The following is a 22,516-nucleotide window of genomic DNA, read 5'->3' as shown; positions in this document are numbered from 1 at the left end:
GAATCGGGCTTATTCATTTGAATACTTGGATTTTAGCTATGAGGCCACTACCATTGGAAATCTTACTTCCGGGGCTTCATTTTACACTCAAGAATCTCCTAAAGCCAAGTCCGAGTGGGGGAGATATGGTTGATTGAAGTAGGGCATCACTCCGGTTGGACCGAATCTGCGCGGCTTCACCAAAAAGGGCATAACTTTTTTCTCAGGAGGAATTTTAATGCAAGGTTTGAGCCATTGGAAACATAACTTCTGGGGCTTCAATTTGAACACCCACGGTCACTTTTTGGCCTCGGAAGCCACCTACCGGCCATCAATTTAGCCGACCAGCCAGTCAAAATAGCCGACCGACCAAATAAGTAGCCGACTGACTATTTATTTGGCCGATGGCCTCCTTTTCTGGCCGGTACCACCTTTTTGACTCTTCCAAGCATGGTGCATGCTAGCTGTGCCAGTTGGGGTGCACAGACCCTGCCTCCATACACGTATGTGGTTGTTTTGGCCCCTTTGCACCCTTTTTGATCCAAACTTCCTCTAGAAGATTGCACCCTTTGCTCAAGCTTCTTGAGGAAGCTTGACCCTTTGTCTTAGCTTCCTTAAGAAGCTTGAACCTTTGGGTTAGCTTCTCTTGGAAGCTTGGCCCCTTTGACCCTTCTTTTATTAGCTTCTTTAAGAAGCTTGGAGCCATTCCCTTGTCTATATAAGGAGACCCTCCTCCTCCTTTGTTTTGGTTCAGCAAAAAACCAGACCTTACATCTGATATATGATATATATCACCCTCTCTCTCTATATCTTCCTCTCTCTCTACATTTGGGTGTGTTAGAGGGTTAAAAAAGGGTCTTGTTCTTGGCCCATTGCACTACACCTCATAGCCTACCACCTCCACCATCCATTCAAGTGCCTTGAAGCTGATTTTTAGAGGTTGGGAGCTCACTTTCTTGGTCTAGAGTTGGCTGCATTGCTGTCCTACAAGGGTAAGCCTTTATTTCCCCAATTTTTGCATTATTTTGTTCCATTGCTCATCCCTATTCGCAAGCATTTTTGAACTTCGACATAAACTAGAAAAAGTCTTATTTTGATCTTCTAAACATGTTTTTTTAAGGACTCTTTTCTGTTTGGGGTCATCTTCCCCCTTCCATGCTTCATTCCTTCATGTTTAGGGCTATGCATTAGAGCATTGGTGATGGCCTTACTTTGGCCTCTTAGCCACTGAAATCCAGTGGATTTTCAGTGGCTTAGACGTGTTTTTGAGCATCAAAATTAGAGAGGGGTGACCCTCTCACCCCTTGTTCTCTTTACTAGCATTGTTGGCCTTCCAAAGGAGCTCCATTTTGCATGTTGTGAAGTCACATTTCAGGCCCTATTTTGTGAGTTTCAAGGTCTGCCTTGACTCTATCCAGAGCCTTTTTGGCCATATTTTATGTCTATGATGCATGTGTAGAACAATCCTATTCAAGGCCTTTCAAAGGGACATTTCATTGCATGCTTCCTAGACCAATTTCAGGGCCTATTTGGTGGGTTTTAGGGCTGTCATAACTTGTTTCCAGAGATGGTTTTGCTCTTTGGTTTGTCTATCATATATGTGTAAAGCAACCCCTTGCATGGCTTTCCAAAGGAGCTTATCGTTCTTGCATGTGTAGACCTCATTTCAGTGGGTATTTGGGCATATTTTGATATGTTTTGTTCACTGTTTTTGGCTGGTTTGGTGAGATTTCATATGCTTCATATAGGTGTGGTATAAACCATGCTTACTAGCCAATCTTGCATATTGTTTTAGCCTTACATGTTAGCACCTTTTGGCCATGCTTTAAACTAGTATTGTGTATATTTTGGGACTGCCTTGGCTCTGTCTTTGTGCTTCATGGTCAAATAATGCTTGCTTTGCATAGTTATAGTTCAATACATGTGCCTAGTTTTGAGTTTCGGGGGCTATTTCATGCATTGGGTGGCATATTTGCATGTTTTGGAACCATTGAGCATCATACTTCAGTGCTGGAACATATGCCATTATATGCCATAATTCATCCTTTCAATGCCTTTGTGGAGTTATGTTTCATGCCTTAGACTCGGGGCCATTGCATTGTGCATGTTTGCATGCATCTTGGTTGCCTCATTTTCATCAAATGGCCACTGATTTTGGCATGCTTGCGAGCTATCCATGTTAGTTTAAGTCCATCATCACATGTTGTTGCATGCCATGTTTGCTTACATGTTTAGGTTGCGTGCCTAGTATACATTGCTCATTTGCATGTTCATGTTGCATACTTAGCCTCTATGCCTAGGTTGCATTTCATTGAGCATGCATCCCTTGCCTCTTGATCAATCATGATAGGGGTTGGGGCCCTTTGATGTGTTTTGTGCTTGCATTTCATTTGATATCGAAGTTGCACACTTGGCTTTTAGACCATCATGCATTGAAATGCGTGATTGATGGCCCGAGGGTCGAGGGCCATGCTCCCTTGCGTCCATTGCATGATAGGGAGTGTGGCCATGCTCATATTTGCTTGAAAATTTCATGCCATACACTGCTTGCCCTCTGCTGCTGTCAACTACAAGATTCTGCAGGAAGCAATGGCCGGCCGGCCACCTACAGTGCCGACCGACCATCGGTGTCCGGCCGGCGATACAACAGTTAGCCGATAAGCCCATCCCCATGGCCGGTGGTGCTTTGAATTGCCCGGTGATATTCCAGAGTGATCAGGAATCAGTTCAGAGGTGCCCTAAGAATTTTCACAGTCCTCAAAGGAGCAGGGCAGTGTTAACAGAGGCAACAATGCTATGGCAGCGAGTTTCCGGGCGAGACGAGTCAAGCATGCATCATTCAAGCATCCTGAGGCGGGGCTGTGGCCACTTTTTTTTTCTGCATTTAATTTTTTAATTAATTAGAAATTCTGTAATAATTAATTTAGTATTATTTATTCGGACTGTAATATTTATTCGGACCCTCCGAGTGAGGGCAATTGTGTAATAAGTGTGCGTGAATGTGTGTATGTCTCCCAACCCCACGTCTTTCTTCCCTTTTATTTACTAGTTGTCGATGGTTAGTCTAGGGTATGTTTCAATTAGCATACAGTATGATAGCATGTTTGCATCCATTCATCAGTATTGCATGCACCGGGCTCGGCACATCATACTAACTGCATTGTATTTCAATTCCAAGTTGAATACGTGTTAGTTGTAGCATCATCATATGCCATCCATAGTTTAGCCGAGCCTATTGTAGCTGCATCTTGCATGTGTTGCATTAGCCATCTTGACATGAACTAGGATCATGCATATGATTACTAACTAGTTTCTGTTTTGGCTTAGAGTACTCGGTAAGCATTTATGCTTTAGCATCCTTGCATGCCTGTGAGTGTTGCCATGACAGCATGCTTACCATGAGGCTACTTGCTTATGTGATCTAACTGCTTGAATGCCTGTGGGTGGAGGTTGAATTACCTAAATTAGAATAATGCATTAAAACTGTGAGTTTTAAGCCCACTAGATAGTGGCAAAACCATTTTTTCTAAAGCCCACTTGAGGGTGGCAAAACTTGCATTTTAGCCTACTTGCGAGTAGCAAACCATTTTCAAAACAAACATGCAATGTTTTGTTCTAATTTAGGCGATTTGGTCTACTTGTTTGCTGTGCGCATAACATAGTAATTCTAGGCTAATAACTGGAATAAGAACACATAATGCTTTCAAAACAAGATGTCATGGTTAGTAGAGGCCGATCTTTGATCGGGCAAGCGGGGGTGCTCATAGATGACCTTCCCCAATCGTACCCAAGTTCTCGAGCCGAGGCAACTTTGGTGATGACGGACACGTGGCCTTTGGCACCGAGTCAGGGTTTCCTAAATTTCCCAAAATAAAATATTTAGGTGGCAACTCTGTATCTGGCAAAGCAGTCCATGTTTGGCACTTCTTTTCTAAAAATCTGTATTTCTCAAAACGATTTGCCGGATTTGGACACTTTGGTTCAGATTTAGAACCGTGACAATTTGAGAGTCCGAACTGTAGTGAGCCCAATATGAACAGAACGGGACCCATCCTCCCGGGGCATTCGGGGACGTCTACACTTAGGTCTTGAATTCCAAGTATGGAAGCTCAATTTTGCAATCTACTTCAATTCCTCTAAGTCTCCAAGCTAATCCTTGTTGAAATCAAGTTTCTCCTACTCTTCCTCTCTCTCTCTCTCTCTCTCTCTCTCTCTCTCTCTCTCTCTCGATGTTGGACTAGAAAATGGACAAAATGATGCACCAACTGATATGAATTAAGTCTCAAAGTGTTGTATGAAAGTGGCCCACTAATGGCAATTTGGTAATAACTCAAACTAATGTAATTTAACATTATTTAATCCAATTTAATCACTCCAAATCAAATTTTCATTAAACCTACCATAAAATCACATAAATTCTAATTAGCATAAAACACTAATCAATTTCTGATTCGGTCGCCGATAAGGCCTTCAATTCGCAATGCGAAACTTAAAACATGAACAGATCGATCAAATGACAAACAGATAAAAATGCAAGTTGAAGCAATATAGTCTTGCAATCAATTCAGAATTCCAATCAAATCAGTTACTTATCATTCTCAGTTACAGTTTAGCATTAATCAAAGGTGAGAGTTGTCACAAATTGTCTTCATTCTTTTAAGCAGTGGAACAAGTTCCCAAGTGGCATTCTTTTGCAAAGCCTCCATTTCTTAGTTTATCACCTTTCTCCATTTTGGATCAGCCAATGCATCCTGCACATTACTAGGAATAGAAACCATGCATAGTTGATTAACAGTAAATGCATACGATTCAGTCAACCTATGAGAGGACACATAGTTGTTAATTGAGTATTTGGTCTTGGCTTTAGGATCAGGTTCATATTGTTTTTTTTGAACTCCCTTATTCAATCTTTGTGGATATCTAGGAGCTATATTTCTGCAGGAACATATGTTTCATTAGACTCTCCAAACACAGGATTTGTAGTTACCTAAGGAAGAACATTCTGGGTTGACTCTTCAGTTAATTGTGTAGACGGAGGCAACTTTGAGGGTATTGGTGATGATTCAATTATGTCAGGTAAAACCAATGCCTTTTCAGGAGAAATTAATGAGTCACTCTCTGTTTCATGGTTGTGATCACAGCCTTGTTGCACATCATTACAACCTTGTTGCTTAAAAAATTCATTCACCTCTTCTAACTCGATAAAATCATCACCTCCGTCATTCCCTTGTTGAACATTCTCTTCACTTGAGCTCTCCCCCTGAAGAGAATTGTTATAGACCCCCCCGGAGTAATAAGGCTCTAATTCAAGGAAAGAGGCATCGAGAGTCACATGGAGCTTTCGGGTTTGTGGATCATAGCACCTATATCCTTTTTGAAAGTCAGAATAACCAACAATGACACATCGTTTTGGGTATGGATCAAAGTTTGTTTCGCAAGGTTTTTGGGATGTGAACATACACGGTACATCCAAAAACTCGGGGTTCAAGATTTGTAAGATGGGGAATTGAAAGTAATGATTGCAGTTTTTGTTGAGGAGTTTAAAAGTCTATTATTCGAGAAGGTGAGGTAGGCAGCAGATTTCATAGCCTCGCCCTAATAAAATCGAGGCATGTTCATGCCAAAGAGGGAGGCACACACTACCTCTAAAAGTTGTCTATTCTTCCTCTCTGCCAATCCATTTTGTTGCAGAGTATAGGTGCATGAAGTTTGATGACGAAGGCCATGGTTGCTCAGAAAATTACCGAGAGAGCCATCTACAAACTGGGTACCATTGTCAGTTTGCAAAACACGAATCTGCTTTTGGTATTGAGTGTGTGTCATTTTGTAAAAGTGCTGAAATGCTAGACACACATCATTCTTTTTTTTAAGCAAGGACACCCAAGTCATTCTAGTGCATTCATCAATAAATGTCACAAAGTAACGAGCTCTAGAAATAGAGGGAACCTTTGCAGGACCCCAAACATCAGAGTGAATAACCTCAAAAGGTTCTGAACTTGTATTCAATTTGGGGTTGTTTGGGGTGTCCTAAATAAGTATACTTTTTATCTTTTTGGACTAAAAAGTTGAGGAACAAAATATGGATGTTTGGGTTAACTTTTTGACTTTTTATGAAAAATGTGTATTAAAAAATTGTGTAAAGAAGTGTGTAGGAGAAGATATGTAGTACGCCGTATGGAGGGGAACATTACAGTCGGCTTGGTGAATACATGGGAAAAGATTGCCTCCTTTTCGGTCTTTGATTGGACAGTGTTGTTCGGCCCGTGGGGCCTACCACGGATCCTATTTTTCTAATCGGAACCGTTTAATGTGTAGAACTCGTCGAATACTATATGCTTGTAAAAAATCACGTTGATTGGATATCGATACCTATCTGATCGTGGTAATTTTTTTTGTCAACTGTTAACTATAATGCCATCCAATTTTTATACAAAACTGATTTGATCATGTAATTAGCGATATCCGATAGACGTGATTTTTTATAGGCATATAGTACTAGACGAGTTTTACATATTGAACGGTGTAGATGTCCCCGAACGCCCCGGGAGGACGAGTCCCGTTCTGTTCGTTATTGGGCTCACTACAGTTCGGACTCTCAAATTGTCACGGTTCTTAATCTGAACCAAAGAGTCCAAATCCGGCAAATCGTTTTGGAAAATAGATTTTTAGAAAAGAAGTGCCAAACATGGACTGCTTTGCCAGATATAGAGTCACCACCTAAATATTTTTTATGGGAGAATTTAGGAAACCCTGACTCGGTGCCAAAGGCCACGTGTCCGTCATCACCAAAGTTGCCTCGGCTCGGGAGCTTGGGTATGATTGGGGAAGGTCAGCTATGAGCACCCCCTCTCGCCCGATCCGAAGATCGGCCTCTACTAACTGTGATATCCTTTTTTGAAAATGTTATGTGTTCTTATTCCGGTTAATAGCCTAAAATTACTATGTTATGCGCCCAGCAAACAAGTATAGACCAATTCGCCTAAATTGGAACAAAACATTTCATGCTTGTTTTGAAAATGGTTTGCTACTCGCAATGTAGGCTAAAATGCAGGTTTTGCCACCCTCGAGTGGGCTTTTAGAAAAGATGGTTTTGCCACTATCTAGTGGGCTTAAAATTCACAGTTTTAATGCGTTATCCCAATTTAAGCAATACGACCTCCATTCACAGGCATTCAAGCAGTTAAATCACATAAGCAGCTAGCCTCATGGTAATCATGCAATTATGGCAACACTCACACGCATGCGGCATGCTAAAGCATAAAAGCTCACCTAGTACTCCAAGCCAAAACAGAAACCAATTAATAATCACATGCATGATCCTAGTTCATATTTGAAATGGCTAATGCAACACATGCAAAGATGCAATCCAAACAGGCTCGGCTATCCTAAACATGGCATGTGAAATGCTGCAACTAACAAATACTCAACTTGGAATTGAAATACGAGTGCAGTTAGCATGATGTACCGAGCCTGGTGCATGTAAGACAAATGTATGGATGCACGCATGCTAAGCATCAGGTATGCTAATTTAAATATGCCCTAGTCTACCATCATAAGAGGGTAAATAAAAGGGAAGAAAGACGTGGGGTTGGAAGACATACACACACTCACGCACACTTATTACACAATTGCTCTCACTCGGAGGGTCCGAAAGAATAATACAGTCCGAATAACAAATCAACTATCCTAGCTAATTAATTATTACAAACCTTTAATTAATTAACAAAATAAATACAGAAAGAAGGTGGCCGCAGCCGTGCCTCGGAATGCGCGAATGATGCATGTTTGACTCGTCTTGCCCGGAAACTCGCTGCTATAGCACTACTGCCTCTGTTTACACTGCCCTAGCTCCTCTGAAGACTGCACAAGTCTTGGAATAGGTTCTCTGCACACTTTGGAGCACCACCGGCTAGGAGGAATGGTCACCGGCCGCGGGGAATGATCACCGGCTGCATTTTGATATATCGGCTGCAAATTCCTGGCCAGTCGGCACTATATGTAGTCGACCGGCCAAAACTTCCTGCAGAACCTACAATTGATAGCAGCAGAGGGCAAGCAGTGTATGGCATGGAATTTTCAAAGCAATGTATGCATGGCCACTCTCCCAATCATGTAATGGACTCAAGGAAGTATGCCCCTCGACCCTCGGGCCATCAATTATGCATGATGGCCTAAGAGGCCAAGTTTTGTAACTTCGTTATCAAATGAAATGCAAGCACAAAATACATCAAAGGGCCCTAACCCCTATCATGATTGATCAAGAGGCAAGGGATGCATGCTCAATGAAATGCAACCTAGGCATGGAGGCTAAGTATGCAACATGAACATGCAAATGAGCAATGTATACTAGGCACGCAACCTAAACATGTAAGCAAACACGGCATGCAACAACATGCGATGATGGACTTAAACTAACATGGATAGCTCGCAAGCATGCCAAAATCAGTGGCCATTAGATGAAAATAAGACACTCGAAATGCGTGCACGCATGCACGCAAATCGAGGACTGAACCTAAGGCATCAAATGCCACTCTACCAAAGCATGGCAAGGCATAGAATATGGTATGTAAACATGCAAATTTCAACACTGAAATATGATACAAAATAGTCCCGAATCATGGAAATATGGCACCCGATGCATGAGATGAGCCCCGAAACTCAAAACTAGGCACATATGATGGCTTACAGCTATACAAAGCATGCATTATTTGATCATGAAGCATGAAGACAGAGTCAAGGCAGTCCCAAAACATGCATATTTCCAGTTCAAAGCATGGCCAAAAGATGTTAGCAAGATGGACTAAAATAGCATGCAACTTTGACTAGCAAACATAGGTTGTATGGTAAGTATATGATGCACATGGAGTCTCACCAAACCATCAAAAATCAGTGAATAAAACATGTGAAAATAGGCCCAAATAACCACTGATATGCAACCATGGCATGCAAAAATGATGAGTTACTTTAGAGGGCCATGCAAGGAGTTATTAAGCACATGCAAGATAGACATTTAGCAAGACCAAATCAACTCTGAAAATGAGTTCTGAGGGTCCTAAAACCCACTGAAAAATGCCTGAACCGAGCTCAAGAAGTGTGCAAACATAGGCCCCTTTGGAAGACCAAAAAGGGCAACAAACAAGGCAACAAGGGAGAGGGTCACCCTCTCTTTCTTAGGACCTCAAACCACCATCCTCACCACTGAAATCCTTCAAGATTTCAGTGGTGAGGAGGCCCAAACAAGGTGGTCCCGGAGCTCACCAAAATCACACAAAAATGGGGCCAAACAAGGCCTAAGAGGGGGTAAACGACCCCAAACACAAAAGTGGTCTAAAAAAACTTCAGAAGGAGCTCAAAATAAGACTTTTTTTAGTTTATGACAAAGCCCAAAACAGCTTGCAAGACAGGCTAAAAGTGTGTGCAAAAACGGGGAATAAAGAGAGAAAATGAGTTACCTTTGTAGCCAAAAGGGGACAGCAGCCTCTTGGTCCAAAAAACAGTCCCTTAGCCTCTGAAAATGGCCTCCAAGCTTCTTAGGTTGATGATGGAGGTGTTAGGCCAAGAGTTGTAGTGCAAATGTGCAAGAACTAGACCCTTTTGAGCCCTCTAACCAACACAAATGTAGAGAGAGAGGGAGATATAGAGAGGGAGTGATATATATCTCCTACATATCAGATTTTTCAAACCCTTAAAAGGGGAGGAGAGGCCCTCCTTTTATAGAGAAACCAAGGGGGCAAAGCTTCTCTTAGAAGCTTTGAGCAAAAAGGTCAAGCTTCTCTTAGAAGTTTGGAGCAAAAGGGCCAAGCTTCTTGGAGAAGCTAGGCAAAGGGGTCAAGAGGTTCAAGCTTCTTCAAGAAGCTAAAAAAAGGATCAAGCTTCTTGGAGAAGCTAAAAAAATGGTCAAGCTTCTTGGAGAAGCAAAGGGGTCAAGAGGTTCAAGCTTCTTCAAGAAGCTAAAAAAAGGATCAAGCTTTTTGGAGAAGCTAAAAAAATGGTCAAGCTTCTTGGAGAAGCTAAAAAAGGGTCAAGCTTCTTGGAGAAGCTAAAAAGGGTCAAAAGGTTCAAGCTTCTTGGAGAAGCTAAAAAAGGATCAAGCTTCTTGGAGAAGTTAAAAAAAGGGGCAAGCTTCTTGGAGAAGCTAAAAAAAGGATCAAGCTTCTTGGAGAAGCTAAAAAGGTTCAAGCTTCCTCAAGAAGCTAAAAAAAGGTTCAAAAGGGTCAAGCTCCCTCAAGAAAAGGTCTCGGCCAGGAAAAGTGGCCGATTGATCAGAAACAGTGGCCGGCCGACCAAACACAATGCCGATCGACCATCAATAGTGCCGACCGGCCATCACCAATGGCCGGTGGCAAGGAAACAAGGCCGGTGGCCTCAAGCCATGGCCAGTGAGGTGTGGGGATGGCCTACAAGCTACTTCCCACCCTCAGAAGCAAAACAACAAGTGTTTGGTGCACAACCAGACACAAAACAGTCGAGTCGAGGGATCCTAAGGCAGGGCGCGTAGCCGAGACCTCCGGGAACTCAAGACGAATACGAACAAGGATGATCATCGAGTGTTCAAACGATGATGTCCAAGTCTTGAGAACGGTCAAAAATGGAGTGTCTACAAACGGTTCAAATTATCAAAATGAGACCCATGGTGGGCCCCCACAGGCCCAACTTTACCATTTAACTTAGTGAATGTACACACGTTATTATTATTTTTTTCCTTTCATTACGGGTGGCTGACGTCAGTACGTTGATGGGTGGGAAAAGTTGAACTATTATATTAATTTACCATTCAAATTAATATTTGTATATTAATTTTTTTTTATATTTTTTTTGATGAATAGTGATAACTTTTTAACTTTTTTAGTAACTTTTTGACTTTTTGACTTTTTTTGAACTTGCCAAACCAGCCAAATAAGAAATACGGTGGCTTTTTGCCAGTTCACAAGTGTCACAACGAAAAGCCAAATCATTTACACTTGAAAAAAGTTGTGGTTGCAATTTTTTAAGATAACCAAAAGAAAGATGTCCTAATCTACGATGCCATAACCATATAGTTGCTTGAGCCTTGTCTTTACTACTAGCGTGATTTGCCTGACTGATTTTCGATCCCTCATTCTTTATCAATTCCAAGTAGTAGAGGTTGCCCCTTCTAACACCATAACCAAGAATCTTCCGAGTTAGAATGTCCTAAAAGACACAAAATGAGGGCCAAAAAGTTATAGTACAAGCAAGATTTGAAGTAATTTGGCTAATAGACAAGAGATTGTAGGCAAGAGATGGAACAACAATGACAATATCTAATGTGAGGGTATTAGACAAGACAATGGATCTTTCCCCAGTAATAGGTGAGGTACTACCATTGACGATGGAAATAACTGATTGAGGAGAACGGAGATCATATTTTAATTGACTGGTGATGGGTCGTTACACACACCAAAAATAAACACTAAACTATACCAAATTCTTTTAGAATAATGGCAAGTCCAGGTATCGATCCACATGGACAATTGTGTAATTAGACTAATTTAATCGCTAAATTTCTAAATTAATTTTGATTAAAAAGATTGAGAGATTTTATGACTAAAAAAGAATTAAATGAAATTAAGAAATTAAATTGACAATTAAAATTAGGGTTTGAATTATTAATTTTTAGGACAAATCCTAGGGCAAAGAATTCACCACTAACCATATAAACGAGATTAAACATTGGCTATCAATTGCAATTCGGTTTGAAATACCCAATATTTCATAACTACGAGTTTGAAATATTGATGAAGAAGGTTGTTGCATTCAATGTACAGGCACGAGTCATCCTGAGTAGCATGAGGTGTTTGCTCTAAACTACGGTAGCAACACAACCCGTCTCTCGTTGCATGACTTGTCTTGTACTTTGAACACAAACACAAAGAAAACTAATGCATGGAAAGCATTAAACAATCACAGAGAGTAAAATACTTGAAGAGATGAAAAGAATAATTATTATAAACTTCTAAAGCATCCGTACATTGATTCAAATCGAATCACAATCAAAGCATATGAAAAATCCTATTACATGGCTAGGGTTTCATCAAAACCCTAGAAAAGAATAACCTAGCCACTCATGGAGGAGTGGGAAGAGGTGGAAGAGATGAGAGAGATGGAAGCCCCTATGGAAGTTGTCTTGAAAGCTTGAGAATCCTTCTTTTTCTCCAAACCCTAGCCTCTCTCTTCTTGGAATTAATTTCAGAACCCTAATCCAGCCTCTTTCTTGCCTATTTATACTTCTGCTGACTTTCAAACAGGTTTAAAACATCGGGCTCGTTTTCCAAGAAAAGTCAACGTACGTGCAGAAAAGTCAACGCAAGTGCAGAAATCAACGCACGTGCAGAAAACTGTTTTCTCTTCAAATTCTGTATTTTTGTCCATTTTATGCACCGACTATGTACAACCTGATTGACATTAAATACTCATAAAATATATAGTTTGACAAGCAAGTAAAGTTAAGAGAACCTAATTAACGGCCTCAATGTTGTACAATTCGGCCTTAATCACATCCCTCAACTTACAACGTGCTAGTCCTCAAGCAAGTAATAAAAATAAAATAAAATTAAACAAAATCTAGCTATTTCCTCTTTCGTGGGAAAACGGTTGCATTTAGCATATGCAACAAGCCTTTAAACCACAAAGTTACTCCAAGTGGATGAGCAAAGTCTCGTGAGGGTTTTTAGAAATGATACCCACAAACATTAACATATTCATATATGCTCAACAACAATTAACCACACTACTCCACCTAACAATTAACTTATGTGCCACTACAGTGTGATATTGAGACATAATGAGTCATTAAAGGCACAGTGAACAAGCATGAAGGAATCTATTGAGTCAAAACCATAATTCAGTTAATACAAAAGTAAAGTCCCCTATACTTGTGCATGCTAGTAGACAAATCATCAGTACCCTCGGTGTAAAGTGCAATCTCCATGTTAGTTAACTGTTCACTATAATAGCCCAGTGTAATTGATAATAACACCCAACATATACAGAAAAACTAAATTGTTGCAGCCAAGATTCTCAAAAGTGTTTTTTTTTTTTAGATGACCGTGCAATGTCCTGATCCATTAAGCTTTCTAATCAACCCATGTAATAAGCATTGGGCCAATGACTCCCAAACTAGACAGTTTTAGAGCACTAGGTGTGAAGACACCCTTACGGGCTTAATAACTCGAGTTGAAAAGACTACAAATCTGAACAAGTCATTCTCTTTATTTTTCCTTAACTGTGCAATGTCTAAGTCCCTTAAGCTTTCTAATTAACCCATGTAACAAGTATTGGACCAATGACTCCCAAACCAGACGGTTTTAGGGCACTAGGTGTAGAGACACCCCTACGGGCTTAATAACTTGAGTTAAAAAGGCTACGAACCCAAACAAATCAAGTTTTTTTATTTTTTATTTTTTTATTTTTAATGAAAAGAAGAAATAACTAAAAAGAAAAATAAAAATAAAAGAGACAAAGCAATATATAGGCTGGTACTATTGAGAATCTGGTGGCGATGGTGGCGGGAAATACTAGGCAAACAAGGCATGCATCAAAGATCGCGTCTCAAAGGCTTTATGTTGAACCCGTTGGCCGAGCTGATCTAAACGCTGCTGGCTCGACTCTCGATATGTATAAAATTCAGTTTGCAGTGATGCAACTGACTGCTAAATGTCGAGCTAGCAGGCGTGTAGCTGGTAGAAGGCCGCTTGAGCATAGTCTCGATACGCCTGAAAATCCGTGCGTAACCCCGTGCGACTCTGGTGGTGATCACGAAGAGTATTGTGGACCTGATCTACATAGTGCTGAAGCTGTAAGTACTCATCGCGAGTCATGTAGAATGGGTCCCCTGGGAGAGGCACAAGGGAGGCAGGATAAGGTGGTTGGTCATGGACAGGGTCTTGGGCCTCGTCAACCGGGGCACCAACCTGCTGCGAGATGCGAGATAGGCTATGCTGCTATTCCCGCTGCCTGAAAGTCAGATAAGCTCTATCAATCTCCTTAGTTGAATCAATGGGGAGGCTGTTCAGCTCGAAGACAAGTGTGAGCAAGTTGGCAAATGGCAAGAGCCAAGTCAGGTTCTGCATAGGTTGAGGCCGAACTGCCTCGCGTAGAAATTTGTGCAAATGCATCCAGATGATGTGCGCAAGTGGGACCTGATAGCCATGCTAATAACCATGTAAGACCCGAACAAACTGCCAACGGCGCTTAGCTTTATGCCCAAGTGGAAGGGCATTCTTGTATATCACGGAATCAATGAATAGCAAGTGGCCAGACAGCTTGCTCCGGCGCAAACATGTGTAACTTGCATCACCGTGGGCCTTCGGGAAGTACTCTTGGATGAGGCTGTGTATGGGTTGTTGGTTTTCAACTTTTGGGAAGGGCTGGTGTTCCGACATGGAAAAGAACCTTAACACGTCGGCAATCATGGATTCTGTGATGCTGACAAGATGGCCATCAATAGTGGACAGCAGTCCTACCTCGGTGAGTGACTCATACAGGTTCTAGTAGAAGAGCCATACCATACGAGGATAAGTGGGTGTTGTCACAGTGCAAAGGCCCAACTGTTGCCGAAGGCGGAGCTGCTCAATGGCCCAAGAGGTGACTGGGTCATTCTGAAAATAGTTGAGTTGGAACTATGTGAGCTTGTGAATCGGGCGTGAAGCCCATTCCAGCCGTAGCAACCCAACCGGTGGTGGTGGCGAGGATGGTGGTGACGATGGCGGTGGTGGCGCCGAGGAGGTGGAACCTCTAGCCTTTTTGGAGGCCCGGGTGGATAACTGTCCACTCATTTCCAGCACATACCAAAAACATATACATGCTCATGGAACCAACATGAGAATAAAACAAAATATTAAAGCACAAGTTTGCCCACTGATGTACCACATGCAATTCTCATCATTTTTGTGTTTTTTTTTTTAACGAAAAACAAAATAAAATAGAATAATATAAACTTACATATTAACATTTTGACAAGTATTGAATTAAACTAACAAGTAATACTGAGATAATAGAATATATCTAAACAACTAAATAAATAGATGGACAATACAATGAATTAGAAAAGCTAAGTATTAGAATTTTTTGTTTATTTTTTTTATATTTTTTTAATAGAGAAATAAATGAACTAAAATAAAATATGAATAAAAATAAAAATAACAACAACTAAACTAGTTACACAATTAGTTATGAAACTAACTATTGAACCTAAAATAAACTTCTTTTATTTTATTTTATAATATATGAAATCTAAAATAAAATAAATTCGACACATTCACATTTTATGTAAATAACGACAGATTAAACAAATGAAAACAAACTACACTAACAAGTAATGAAATAAACTAATAAAGAATAAATAAATAATTAATTTAAAAAAATTTAACAACTAAGTAAATAAAAAAAATAAAATAAATAAACAACTAAACAGCTAAATAAATAAATAGACAACCTAGGATTAAAATGAATTAGAAAAGTCAAGTATAATTAAAATGAATTAGAAGGCCTCGTTTGGGAAGCGACCGGTTTAGTCAAAAAGCCAAAAAATTACTAAAAAAATCAAAAAGCCAACAACCCATACCAAAAAGTCAAAGATTTCATTTTCTCTATACTTTTTGCACATTTTTTCGTAAAAAGTCAAAAAGTAATCCCAACACATAATAGTTTTTTTTACATCACATTTTAGCTAAAAAGTCAAAAAGTTACTAAAAAAGCCTATTCCCAAACGAATTAATAATAATTTTTTTTTTGGGAAAGGCACCACACATGTGCCAGATTTGGCCACACGTGCGGCGGTCGTCTTCTTCACTGCACAATTTTTTTTATTTTTTTATATAACAATAGATAATGACTTGAACAAAATCAAAAACAAAACTCTACTTATCTACTCCTACATCCACAAATCTAAACAAAAAGGAAGGTTTACCTTGAAAGAGTGGAGGAAGAGGGAAAAAGAATGGAGATTTGCCGGAAAAAATGGTGGTCGCCGGAGATCGCCGGACGGGAAGGATGGTGATGCTCCGGTGAAAAAGTGATGGTGAGGAAGAAGAAAGGAGGGGTGAGAGTTGAAGGAAGAAGAAGGAAGAAGAAATTGGTGATGGTGGGAGTATGATGAGTTGGTGGGTTTGTGGGGTTGAGAGAGAGAGAGAGAGAGAGAGAGAGAGAGAGAGAGAGAGAGAGAGATGGTGAGAGGTAGAGTGAGAGTGTGGTTGAGAAAGTGATAGTCAAAAGAGGATCTAGGGTTTGGTTTCAAGAATATTTATTTATTTTATTTATTATTATTTAGTTAATTATTTATAATTACTTTTTTTTAAACGAAAATAAAATAAAAAAAAATAAATAATAAAAAAATGGAACAAAGAAATCTGGAATTTTTTTTTTATTTTTAATTTTTTTTAATTTTTTTTTTCCGCACAATGGCACACACCTGCATGTAAAGCAGGCGTGGGATTAAATTTAGAAAATTTCCCGCACGTTTGGGGCCAAACTGCATGTGCGGCGTGCAACCGCACCACCGCCACGCACTTACTTTTAAAGCAGAATGGATTAAAGTTGTAGCCCCACGTACGGTGGGTTTGGTGGCACGTGTGGAGAGTTTTTTTTTTTTTTTTGTGGAGACGACGTTCCGCACGTGCGGGGGTCAAGCCGCACGTGCGGCTCGGTTGCCGCAACTTCTCTGCGCACCTGCAATTAAAGCAGTAAACAAGTGTGAATTGAAAATTTTGCCGCACGTGCGGGGAATTTTTTTTTTTTTTTTGCAACCTAAATAAAATTTACAAAGAACTACAACCCAAGTAAAAATTCAAATAATTTCTAGCTTAGTTTCGCATTCGGAAAAAAAAGAAAGAAAAGCATTACAAGAATAACTACATTCTCACCAAAGGTATGATCTTCACGCGAAACCAAGGGTACTACTTTTCTCTCTAACAATGTTTGTAACTTTTCCTATATTCTAACAGGGTGACAGACTAGGTTGATTCAATAACCAGAATCGAGGTGCCTAAGGCTAACTCGACCTATGGGGCTGCCAAACAGAGTTCAACCCGGGGTGGTTTTGAAGCAATCTCCACACCCTTGGGTATTAAAACCAGACTTTGGTCTCGGAAATTCCAAACCTTTGCATTCTAGGTTTTGCCATTCGAATTCTAGTTTCCACCGTCTAAGTTGGTCTCCTAGGAGCTCACTACAAACACAGTTAGGTGGCTATACCAGACCGTTAGATGCCGTTCGGGCACGACAAACACCAAAGAAATTACACCTTTAGAGGAATTAAAGTTTCCTAGACTCAAAGTAATGCACAACAAAAAATAAAGAAAAATACAAAAGAATAGAAAGGAAAGAAAAGAGATCAAGACTTTAATTTCTCAATCAAAGTAGAAAGGGTCCATCAAAGCAATGGTCTCAATCATATCCCCATTCCCAATCCCCTCTATGTATGGCTTCAGTCTTTGGCCATTCACCTTAAAAGTGTGGCCATTCTTTAGATCTTGCACCTCAATGGTGCCATGAATAAATGCCTCTACAACCACAAAGGGACCATCCCATCTTGATCTAAGCTTACCCGGAAAGAATCTCAATTTTGAGTTAAAAAGCCACACTTTTTGGCTAGGTTCAAAGGATTTTCTATTAATGTGCTTGTCATGGAATTCCTTAGTCCAAGCTTTAAAAATTCTCGAACTCTCATATGCATCATTCCGAATTTCCTCCAACTCATTGAGTTGCAATTTTCGGTTGAGCCCAGCCGCGACCATGTCGAAGTTAAACTTCTTTATGGCCCACAACGCTCGGTGCTCAAGTTCAACCGGGAGATGATAAGCTTTGCCAAACACCGCCCTATATGGTGACATCCAAATGGGTGTCTTATAAGCAGTGCGGTAGGACCATAATGCATCAATCAAACGTTTTGACCAATCTTTCCTATCTGGCCTCACTATTTTTTCTATTATATGCTTCACCTCCCTATTTGAGACTTCCACTTGGCCACTAGTTTGAGGGTGGTAGGGAGTGCCAACTTTATGAGTGATAGAGTATTTCTTAACTACCGACTCAAAGAATCGGTTACAAAAATGCGTACCCTGATCACTTATTATGTCTCTAGAAAACCCAAAACGACTAAAGATGTTTTCATGCAAAAATTTGATTACTACTCTATGATCGTTTGTTCGGGTAGCTATCACCTCCACCTACTTAGACATATAATCCACTGCCAAGAGAATATACTCAAACCCAAACGACGACGGGAAAGGGCCCATAAAATCAATCCCCCAAACATCAAACATCTCTACTACAAGAATATGGGACATTGGCATCATGTCACGCCGAGATATTGAACCCATTTGCTGACAGCGCAAACAATATCTACAAAATTGATGGGCATCTTTAAAAATTGTGGGCCAATGAAACCCGCTTTGTAAAATCTTGGCGGCCGTTTTATGCCCACTAAAATGGCCGCCACAAGTAGAAGAATGGCAAAAAGTAAGAATGCTATGCACCTCACTATCCGGCACACATCGTTGGACAACTTGGTCGGAGCAATATTTAAACAACTCCAGATCCTCCCAAAAATAATACCTGACCTGCGAAAAGAATCGATCTTTGTCTTGCTTAGACCAATTTTGAGGAATTTGCCCAATGGCCAAGTAATTCACAATATGTGCAAACCACGGGGGGCTCGCTCGTGACACCACAAAGAGTTGTTCGTCTGAAAACAAATCACGCAAAATTAGAGGGTCACTAGTATACTCAACAAGGATTCGAGAGAGGTGATCCACCACCATATTCTCAGATCCTTTCTTATCTCAGATCTCTAGGTCAAATTCCTGTAGCAACAAAATCCATCTAATTAACCTAGGTTTGGTCTCTTTCTTTGATAATAAATATCGCAAAGCGGCATGATCAGTGAAGACTATGACCTTGGAACCTAAGAGATAGGACCGAAATTTATCTAAGGCAAAGACCACAACTAGCAACTCTTTTTTGGTGGTAGTGTAATTCAATTGTGCATCCAAGAGACTGCGACTAGCATAGTATATAGCATATGGTGCCTTATTGACCCTTTGACTTAACACAGCCCCAACAGCATAATCTGAGGCATCACACAAGATTTCAAAGGGAAGTGACCAATCCGGTGATTTCATGATTGAGGCGGTGGTAAGGGCAATTCTCAGTGTTTCAAAAGCCCTCGAGCATGCCTCATCAAAGATAAAAGGCGCGTCCTTAGCAAGTAAACTACACAAGGGACGTGATATTTTACTAAAGTCTTTGATAAACCTACGGTAAAAACTTGCATGCCCTAGGAAAGACCTAATTTGACACACATAATTGGGTGGAGGAAGGCCTGCAATGAGGTCAACCTTAGCTTTGTCAACCTCTATGTCTCAAGGGACATAATGTGTCCCAACACTATACCCTCACGAACCATAAAATGGCTCTTTTCCCAACTCAAAATCAGGTTTGTCTCCACACAACGAATAAGGACTTTGGTTAAGTTCTAGAGACATTCCTCGAAAGACGGCCCAAACACAGAGAAGTCATCCATGAAAACCTCTAAAAATTTCTCCACCATGTCAGAGAAAATGACCATCATACACCGTTAAAAAGTCGCCGGTGTATTACATAACCCAAAGGGCATACACCTGTAAGCAAAAGTGCCAAAAAGGCAAGTGAAAATGGTCTTTTCCTGGTCAGCGGGGTACACCAGGACTTGATTATACCCCGAGTAGCCATCAAGAAAACAATAGAAACCCTGCCCCGTTAACTGCTCTAGGATTTGGTCAATAAAAGGTAAGGGAAAATGATCCTTCCTAGTCGTGGAATTCAAGCTCCTATAATCAATGCACACTCGCCACCCAATAGTGGTTCGTGTAGGGACTAACTCTCCTTTCTCATTCTCAACAACAGTCATGCCCGATTTCTTGGGCACCACTTGTGTGGGATTCACCCATTTGCTGTCTGAGATGGGGTATATAATACCCGCATCCAACAGTTTTAATACATCCTTTTTCATCACCTCTTTCATATTAGGATTAAGCCTCCGCTGCATTTCACGAGAAGGTTTGGTGTCCTCCTCTAGGTGTATATAATGCATGCACACGAAAGGATCTATCCCTTTCAAATCAGCAACTGACCACCCTATAGCACTCCGATGCGCCACAAGAACACTCATTAACTGACTCTCCTGCTTTGCAGTCAAGTCAGATGCAATGATGACTGGTAAAGTATCCTAGGGCCCTAAAAATGCATACTTGAGTGTGGCCGGGAGTGGCTTCAACTCAAGTGTAGGTTGTGTGGCCAAAGATGGTATGGCAGGCTCTCTCGACAGAGGAGGAAGTGACTCAAACCGGGCTTTCTGCGGAGGAAAATCCAGTGTAGAAGAAGCATTAAGTAAAGCATTCACCTCCTCAACCGATCCATCAATATTAAATTTTTCAAACCCAAAATGAGCTAGATAAGCTGCTAGAAGGTCCTCTACAAGAATGGAGGACAATGCTTCCTCCACAATTCCATCCACAACATCCATAAATAAGCACTCCTCTTTCTCATAGGGTTGTTGGGATGCTTGGAAAATATAAAGTTTCACTTACATGTTACCAAATGAAACTTCTATAACCCCGATACGACAATTTATGCATGCATTGGCCGTAGCCAAGAAAGGTTGACCTAAGATCACCGGGATTTGTTTCCTAGAACTGGCTACCGGTTCCTTATCTAAAATCAAAAAGTTAACAGGAAAGTAAAACCTATCGACCTTCACTAGCACATCCTCAATCATGCCACGTGGCACTTTGAGGGACCGGTCAGCCAACTAGAGAGTAACAATAGTGGGCTTCAACTCACCAAGCTCAAATTATTCGTACACAGAGTACGGTAACAAATTGACACCAGCCCCTAAATCTAATAAAGCCCTATCAATGAAATGGTTCCCTATAATGCATAAAATGGTTGGGGCACGCAGGTCTTTAAGCTTAGGGGGTGTGTGAATCAACAAGATAGAGCTTATTTGCTCCATGAGTATGACCTCTTGGGACACGTGTGTCCTAGATTTATGCTTTTGCATACAAATGTCCTTTAGAAATTTAGCATAGGAGGGTACTTGCTTAATTGCCTCCAACAGGGGGAGGTTGATTTTCACTTGTTTAAAGACCTCCATCATCGCTTCCATAGATGCCGCCTTTTTATTAAAAGGGGACGATGTATCAAGGCATTGTGGAAAGGGTGCCTTAGTCACATATGGTTCCTTAGGCTCATGTGAAGTGCTAGGGACTAAGTAATCCCTCTTAGGTGTTTTTCTCTCACCCTTGCTCTCATTGGGTGTACCACCGTGGTCACCCTTCTTAGCTCTAGTTGCATTAGATGCAACTAACCGAGGCTCTAACTCTCTCCCACTTCTCAAGGTAATCATAGCTTGCACCTGCTCTTGGTGCTTTCTATTCCCACCCGAACCCTCTACCCCATATTGACCCTTAGGGTTGACCACGGTCTGACTCGATAATTTTCCATCCTCTCTCCTATTCATGTTGTTAGCCATTTGACCTAATTGGGCCTCTAGCCTGGCAATGGAGTGAGTGTGAGAGTGAACTACTGGTGCTAACCTTTTAAGTTCTGGGAGAACTTCTAACACCTGAGTCTCAAAGGCAGAGTTACCTTGAGGAACATGTGGGGGTTGTGGTTGCCAATAAGGTTGTGGGAGTTGGTAAGGTTGTGGTGGTCGGTAGGAAGATTGGTTGGCAAAATTATTAAAATTCTGCCTTGGTGGTGGAGGATTGTAAGAAGGGCCTTATGAAGGAGGTCTCCATGAAAAATTAGGGTGATTTCTCCATCTCGAATTGTATGTGTTGGAGTATGGGTCATTACCCGAGTTGGAGAATCCTTGAGCCGCATTCACATGCTCTTGGACTGACTCCGGAAATTGTGATGCCGAAGGGCACTCACTCAAGTCATGAGCAGAGCTCACACAAATAACACATGCCTCGTGAATTTGAGGCTGATCTTGCTGTGTAGGGGCATGTCAAGCAGCTAATAATTGGTCCATTTTGTGGGACAATGCCTCTACTTGTTGGGCTAACTCTAGGTTTTGCCTGACCTCATAAATGCCCCCTCTCTTCGGGGCTCCAACTACTGGTTCCCGGACTTGCCGGGCTGCAGAGGCATGGTGAAGGGAATTATCACTTAGGTTCTCAAATAATTTCCATGCCTCGGCATCATTTTTGGACATGAATGTCCCACCACAAGAGGAATCCACCATTTGGCGGTGAGGCTCAGTTAAGCCATAGTAAAAGGTCTGCACAAGTTGCCAATCAGGCACTCGGTGGTGGGGACACTGTTGGAGAGGGTCACGAAGTCTTTCCCACGTCTCATGAAATTGCTCGCCAACAATTTGAGCAAAATTGGTGATGGCTCGCCTATGTTGGTTGGTTTTACCGATTGGAAAGTACTTCTCCAAGAACCGTTGCTGTAATTGGTCCCAAGTTGTGATTGAATTAGCAGGTATCGAGTTTAGCCAGTGTTTGCCTTTGTCCTTTAATGAGAATGAGAA

The 22,516-nt window shown here is 41.1% G+C and overlaps 1 pseudogene; it reads right to left on the bottom strand.

The window, feature by feature from the left end:
- Positions 1 to 14,618: 14,618 nt before the first annotated feature.
- On the bottom strand, positions 14,619 to 21,508 carry LOC145813832 (uncharacterized; annotated as a pseudogene).
- Positions 21,509 to 22,516: the final 1,008 nt, after the last annotated feature.

The sequence above is a fragment of the Camellia sinensis genome, chromosome 15, assembly GCF_055761805.1.
Source record: "Camellia sinensis isolate YWXY chromosome 15, ASM5576180v1, whole genome shotgun sequence".
In the NCBI taxonomy this organism is placed as follows: Eukaryota; Viridiplantae; Streptophyta; class Magnoliopsida; order Ericales; family Theaceae; genus Camellia; species Camellia sinensis.
Note: the sequence above shows the minus strand (reverse complement) of the source record. Positions and strands in the feature narration are given on the sequence as shown.